At 34.9% G+C, this 7,624-nt stretch overlaps 1 long non-coding RNA gene across 1 annotated transcript; it reads left to right on the forward strand.

Moving 5' to 3' along the window:
- On the forward strand, positions 1 to 6,924 carry LOC139085241 (uncharacterized). The gene is made up of 3 exons (XR_011543438.1): positions 1 to 140; positions 3,413 to 3,478; positions 4,398 to 6,924. It is a non-coding gene; the product is annotated as an uncharacterized lncRNA (long non-coding RNA).
- The last annotated feature ends 700 nt before the right edge of the window (positions 6,925 to 7,624 follow it).

Consider the following 7,624-nt stretch of genomic DNA (forward strand, 5'->3'; position numbering starts at 1 on the left):
TAACTCATTAACTTCTCTTTGTTTTTGCAGCCCATTAAACCTCTGTGTTTCTTGCACTGGACTACAGACTCTGTGTCTGCCCCTTGGTGTGATAGGGTGGGGTGGAGAAGGTGGAAAGTATGGAGTGCAGTGGAGGCAAGGTAGGTCTCATATTTTTCTCTTTTGACTAGAAGAGTAACTTTCAGATTGGGTCTAAATTGAAAACAAATTTCTCCCTTGTTAGCCTTTTTTAAACAACATTAAACATGGTCTTTGGCTGTAATCTTTCAGGAACTTTTCTGATTCACTATTTTATCCTCACAAATCATGTGGGAAACAAGAGCTTCATAATACATTTAGTCACTATTGGGGTTAGAAGGGCTTAATAAATTACTCCTCCTTACCACCTAAGTTCTGAACTCATTGAGACAAACACATGAGTCAGGGAAACAAAGATCAAAACTTCAACTCTGTCACTGACAGAGTTGATGGAGAATGTCTTGGAGTGAGAGCCAGGTGATAACAACCTGCTGCCAGTCTAATCCTTTGAATAGCCTGCCAGAGGGAAAGTTTGAATCTGTAGGATAGACACATTTACCTAAGCCATTGGCTGTCACTCACCTCCCAGGTAATTCATTCCGCCACCATGTGGAGGAGTAAAGTGATGTAGGGCTAGAAGTCAATATAAACACTTCTTCATAGAAATCAGAGGATGAATTACTCAAGACAGATGTGTTTTATATGTTTTATAATAGAGTTTTAAAGATAGTTATAAGAAAATAACAACTAATCATAACAGTGTCTAACAATGACTTCTGAACTGTAGAAAAATAATTTCTTCCTTTAAGGTAATTAATGTCAAGCACAACTAGGAATTTAAAGTATCAGGAAAGTTATTATTTATTTTCCAGGCTATGAATGAAGTTGATGAATGCAGTAATTAGATATATAGCTTGTGTTGATTCTACCAATGATCTATTAAATTTAAAAAATATGTAATTAGGAAAGTTAAAGTTTTAAAAAGTTGTTATGTCCTGTTAGTTCTGACTCATTCCATTCCTCCATCTTCCATAGTACTAGAATTATAGCTTGTTACACAGCTACCAGCCCAGTCTCACTTGTAACTAGAGGTAGCCACATGGATAAGTTTTCACCAATTGATTGGCGGTGTAGAAGTGATGTATGCAACTCTAACCTCACTTGCTTAAAAAGAAATGCCTTGCTCTCCACTTTTCTTTCCCTTCCTGGACTGAAATGCTGACACGGCAGAGACAAGTGATGCCTAGCACCCTTAATAACCTAATGGAGCAGGGCTATTCTACCAGCCTAGACTGGCCATACAGTAAGATGAAAGAGAAATCTCTACCTTATTTAGGCCACTGTGTTTTTTGGTTATCTGTTTTATGTCAGCTTAATATTTATACTAACTAGTACAAGTATTTATGCCTATCTTCAAGGATATTTGATAAAATAGTTAATAGAAATAAATCTGCACAATTAGCTATTGCAGTGGGTTGAATAGAGGCACCACAAGGTATATCTACCCAAAATCTGTGAATGTGTGCTTATTTGGAAAAAAAGGTCTTTGGAGATGTAATTAAGTTAGGAATCTTGAGGTGAGATCATTCTGGATTAACTGAATGAGCCCTAAATCAAATGACATGTGTTCTTATATGAGACAGAAGAGGGAAATACAGAGAGAGGAGAAGGAGGCCATGTGAAGTCAGAGGCAGAGATTCAAATGATGTATCTATAAACCAAGGAACTCCAGAGCCGTCAGATGCTGGAAGAGGCAAGGAAGGATTCTCTGCTAAGAGTTTTCAGAAGGAGCATGGCCCAGCCTACACCTTAAGTTCAGACTCCTGGTCTCCAAAAATGTGCGAGAATAAATTTCTGTTGTCTTTAAGCCACCCAGTTTGTGGTAACTTGTTACAGCAGCTCTAGGAAACTAATACAGCTATCTAAGAAAATTTGATAATGAAGATGAAGAAGTTGGACATAGAGAAATAAAAAGAATCATTTCTTCTTTTGTTATGAAATACTAACAGGAGCATAGAGCACTTACATAAAACTGGCTCATTTATTCATTTGTAAGACATTTTCTGAGTGCCTGAAATGTGTCAGTCACTGAAAAGTACAGAAAATGTGAAAATGAGAGAGACAGAGTCCTAACATACAAGAGGTTCATAGTCTCCTTGGAGAGGATATGTGTACATAAACAACACTGTTTGTTTTATTTAAAAAAGAAACTAATAGGAAAGAAACTGCATGTCAGAATTATAGGCTACTTGGCAATGAGAAACCCATCCACTGAGGTATTGGACAGGTAAGTTTGCACATCTAAGAAAATCAGATATACAGTTTGTCCCATAGTGATTATTCTGGCTGGAGAATGTGATAAAAACTGTTATTTAAAAAACTTCCTTTTATTTATAAAGCAATTTACATTATTAAATAATTTCTTTAAGTAAAATATTGACTGATTTAAATATTTGTTAATAATTGATGACTTGAGAAATATGCCAGAAAGAAAAGAATTTGAAAGCTTTATTCTTAGGAAATGTTACCACTTGATCAATGAAAATGGGACGATATTTTAATATGTTGAAGAAAATGACTTAAAGGGGCATTTGATGTACATTTTAGTAATATCTATTAAATTGAGTTAAGTACCAAGAAATTATATGAATATTTTTAATGTGATATTTGTTAATTCCTCTGTCTTCTTGGAAAAACTGTCCTATAAGAAATTGGTAAAATAAAGGGGAATATCGTGTGAATTAGTTAATAATTATCAATAATTACAGGAACTAATACTGCTATGTATAACAAAACTAATATTTAAAAAGAATTACTATGGTTAAATAATTTTTTCTTGATTTGCACAAAAAAATCTGACCAATCTCTTTACAAATTTTATATATGTGAATAGAAGTTAAGATTATTATGGACCTTGACTCCTGTTTTGGTATTGTGGGGGACTGGAATTGGCCACCCCAAGATATGTCTCTTTGGCATGAGGATTATTTGGGGCTGGTTACTTTTAAAAACTTCAGACAGGAAAGAAACTCTGAAAAGTAGAATTTACTTACCCTTTGTTAAGAGAAATTTACATTGTAAAGGAAATCTCCACCTCTAAAGGTGTCTCCCTCTCTGTACCAGGAAGAAGGGGGGATGACCTTATCTCTAGAAACTCTTATCAGTGCAGAAGGCAAGGACTCAAGTCTGCATAATAACCTGACTCTTGTTTACTGTACTTGTGTGGTAATCTCCCATGATCGGCTCCCCCCAACCTTCAACATCCTCCTTTGTCTTTTAGCCATTTTGGTGAGTTGCTCAGTTTGCCTGAACCTCTCCCATGTATACATGTTATAAAACTTTGTTTAATTTTCTCCTGTTATTCTGTCTCATGTGAATTTAATTTGTTCTCCAGCCAGAAGAACCCAGAGCTGGTAGAGGAAATGTCTTCCTGCCCTACAGTATCTTTATTACCTTACAAGTAAGTTGAAGAAATATCATTCCCTTCTAACCAGTAAAGATCTCCAATTTAGAATAAGTTTTTAAAATCTATTTAATAAAGAGAATTTTTCTGGAGTTGTTCATAATTCCTCCTCACATCCCCAGTTTATAAAATAACTTTTTTATATTTGGCAAACCATAAATAAGGGATCTATTTCAAAATTACATTTTTATTGGAGCCATTCTTCAGGTTAAAACAACAACAACAACAAAAATTGGTCCTGTGATTACACAGAAAGATTGCATTGAGCATCCTTGCACTGCATTTAGACTTTGGTATGAGTAATCCAAGATTCTCCCCTATATTAGTTTCATGTTATTACAACAGGCTACAGAGTGCCCTCAAGAGTGATTTCCTTCCTGGTATTACAGGTGAACTACTAAGAAATTACCAGCTTCTTTTATTGGAAGGGACATCTTCCATAATTACTCCCACTGTCTTCAGCATGATATAGGTCATGTAAACATCTTTTGAGTTCATCACCTCCCCACTTCAGTATTTTAGTCTATTTCATATTATTTTTCATTTTGGCTCACTTCTAGTTTTTCACTCGATACTGAACTTATATGATATTCCCATTTGTGCTAGGCATTCTTGACAAAAAATGAAGACTTACTGTGTCAGAAATATATACTGAAAATAAGTATGCATAAAAAACATCCCGCAACTAGAAGGACCTGCAACTAAGATACACAACTGTGTCCAGGGGGGAGTTTGGGGAGATAAAGCAGAAAAAAAAAGTATGCATAAAAATACTGTAAAAAATACACCAAATGTTTTCCTTTGGGTGATGGATTTATGAGTGATTTCACAAAATCTCCTTAGTACTTTCTATCCTTTTCAACTTTCTTACATAAAAATTTAATTGGTTTTGATGTTTGTTTACTTTCAATTTAAGGTATCAGCTTTATTCTGCAAATGTAAATAGATGGAAGGAGATTAAGTGGGGTCTCTGCTGCTCATCCTCATGTGAAGACAGCTGGGCCTGCAGTTATCTTCCCTAGGGTCAGATGGAGCGGATGGAGTATCTCTTCTAAGGAATCCCTTCTAAGGAATCTCTACCTAGACATGCTTACAGGGCAAAAGTAGTGCTGAAGAGTTCTCATTCTTCTTACCAATCCATGAGGCATGCAAGTAGAAAGAAACCAATGTTCTAAACAATTTAATCAATCAAAATTCATTTTAAGTAAGAAATATTTACAGTGACATTGAGAAACTATGATCCTAATGGAAAAAAACATCAAATGGTATCACTGACATACTCAATTTTAGCATAAGTTTAAAAAAAGGTCATGAAATTACATTTTTATTTAAGTGCCTAGGTATTTACTATGACCTTAGAGTGCCATATGGTGGTTACTAATTTATTAGATAGAGACTTGGAATATATTTGTATAAATTTGTGGATGCATGGCATTTTAATAAATTTTCTTCTTTTGTAACTAAATTCTATATACAGCTTATCTCAGTGGTATAGCTTTTTGGTGATACAATGTTTGATAAATTGACAACCTCTTCGGAAAGGGTAACATGAAATCCATTGTTCTATGAAATTAAAGCAGCCAGGAGCACTTTTGGTTTTAAACACTATCCAGGTAATAGAAAATGACAACATCAGTTTTGTGTTGCCATTGCTGTTTTTTCACTCTGTCTCAGTAAGATTTTTGTTGGGCTAACAGCCATTTTGCTTCTTGAAGTGAATCCTCTTTCATATTTTTTCAACCGAGTTTTCGTATGGATGTTATCAAATAAAATATATAAGTGGAAGAATATGAAACCAGTAATATTCCTTTTCAAATGTTCAGTTTCAACCTCAAAACACAAAAAAGAAAAAATCGAATGAGACAAAGAATAAAGTGTCTCTGTCTTTTTAAGACTTAAAACATTTACCTATAAAAATACATATTCTCAGACAAATAGAAAAATGTTCCCCCTGGTGAAATAATGTTTGCTTTATATAGTTCAATCAAATGAGAAATAAGGGCAAGCTTAGACAAATACTAAATAAAAACTTCATTATGCAAATATTCTCAGAAATAACCTTGGAAAACATAACTCCCAAGTGTAAATATTTCTGCTGAGTTTATGCAAACGTATTGTCTATTGAAGTCAGCAGGAGTCATGCATTTATACATATGTAGCTAGAATAAGGATTTTAATGATTGCTAAAGCCTCATAGAAAGGTTTATATGATTCTTGTCTTAATTATTTTAAGCAGGAGTTCCTTCTTTCCATGTTCAGCTTTTCTGCTGATTAATTTTTTTTTTACTTTTTTTTAATTGAGGTTATGGTGGTTTATAACATTGCGAAATTTCAGTTGTACATTACCATTTGTCAGTCATCTTATAGGTGTGCCCCTTCACCCTTTGTACCCACCCTTCATCCTCCTTCCCCCTGGTGGCCACTAATCTGTTCTCTTTGTCCATGTGTTTTTTTATCTTCCACATATGGGTGACATAATACAGAGTTTGTCTTTCTCTATCTGGCTTATTTCACTTAACATGATACCCTCAAGGTCCATCCATGTTTCTGTGAATGGGATGATTTTGTTCTTTTTTATGGCTGAGTAGTATTCCATTGTGTGTGTATATGTATATCTTCTTTATCCATATTTTCTTTATCCAGTCATCAGTCGATGGGCACTTAGGTTGCTTCCATGTCTTGGCTATTGTGAATAATGCTGCAGTGAACATAGGGGTGCTTAAGTCTCTTTGAATTGCTGACTTCAAGTTCTTTGGATAGATACCCAATATCGAGATGACTAGGTCATGTGGTATTTCTATTTTTAATGTTTTGAGAAATCTCCATACTGTTTTCCATAGTGGCTGCACCAGTTTGCATTCCCACCAGCGGTATATGAGTGTTCCTTTTTCTTCACAACCTCTCCAACATTTGTTATTTTTTATCTTGGTTATTATAGCCATTCTAACGGGTGTAAGGTGATAATCTTAGTGTAGTTTTGATTTGTGTTTCCCTGATAATCAGTGATGAAGAGCATCTTTTCATGTGCCTATTGGCCATCCGTATATCTTTTTTGGAGAAATGTCTGTTCCTATCCTTGGCCAATTTTTTGATTGGGTTGTTTGATTTTTTGTTGATGATTAATTTTTCGAAACTTCAATTTCATAAAAATGGGGGATGATCATTATTTCAGTTGTAAACCATCAGTTACCCTATTTGCTTTGGAAAGCCTGGTTTGCAATTATTTTTTGAGCGTTTACTTGTCAGAATAATGCCAGATACCCTCATGTCATGTTTTGGTAATATCTAGATAGACCTTTCGTTTTCTGTTGTAGACCAACACTAGTAAATTGTGCTTATTTGGAGTCTTTTGTTTTTAGCCTATGGTTTGTTTATCTAACTGATTTTGGAGGTCTTTTGAAGGACAAAAATAATTTGGAATAAAAAACAATCCGTATTACTTGTCATAAATAGAGAAAATGTTATAAAGAATAGTGGTTTTAGCACCTCAGATTTGATAAAGGCCATCTGCTTTGCTCCTTGCATGTCTTCTTTAGCCTACTTATCTGCAGATGCTGCCCAAGAATCTCAGCTTGCAAGATCAGCCCCATTCATGCTTTAAGACAATGTGAATCAAGCTGGCATTTTTTTCCTGAGTTACTCAGCAAGCAAATGAATATACTAGTGAGAAGATAGAAGAGAAATCCAGCCTGGAGATGTAAAATTTAGAAGGCACCAGTATTTTAATGGTTAGTAAAACTATGGCAGTTGATGAGATCATCTAGGAAAAAGGAGTAGAGCAATTTTTATGAGCTGTCTCAAATCCATGCCCTTTTGGAATAAACACAGTGACTTCCCCTTATCCTCTCTGAGAATCATAGCCTCAATATCCACATTGTTCCATCTTTATTTTTTGTGGTCTACGTTGACAAATAGAAATGGCAAGCAATAGGATATATGAGGAAGCCATTTGGTGTAAACCTAATTTCGGCCTGACTTTGTTTTTCCAAAAGGGCCTGACATGACCATGCATTATATATCTGCTTTAAACATTTCCTAAGGCAAGAACAAATGCCTTTAAGATAGAGGCACAACTTCCCCCAACATTGGCATTTCCTTAAGGATAAGCATCTTTCCTCAGGCTGGGAACTGATTACTGTGCTC

The sequence above is a fragment of the Equus przewalskii genome, chromosome 8, assembly GCF_037783145.1.
Source record: "Equus przewalskii isolate Varuska chromosome 8, EquPr2, whole genome shotgun sequence".
Taxonomy (NCBI): Eukaryota; Metazoa; Chordata; class Mammalia; order Perissodactyla; family Equidae; genus Equus; species Equus przewalskii.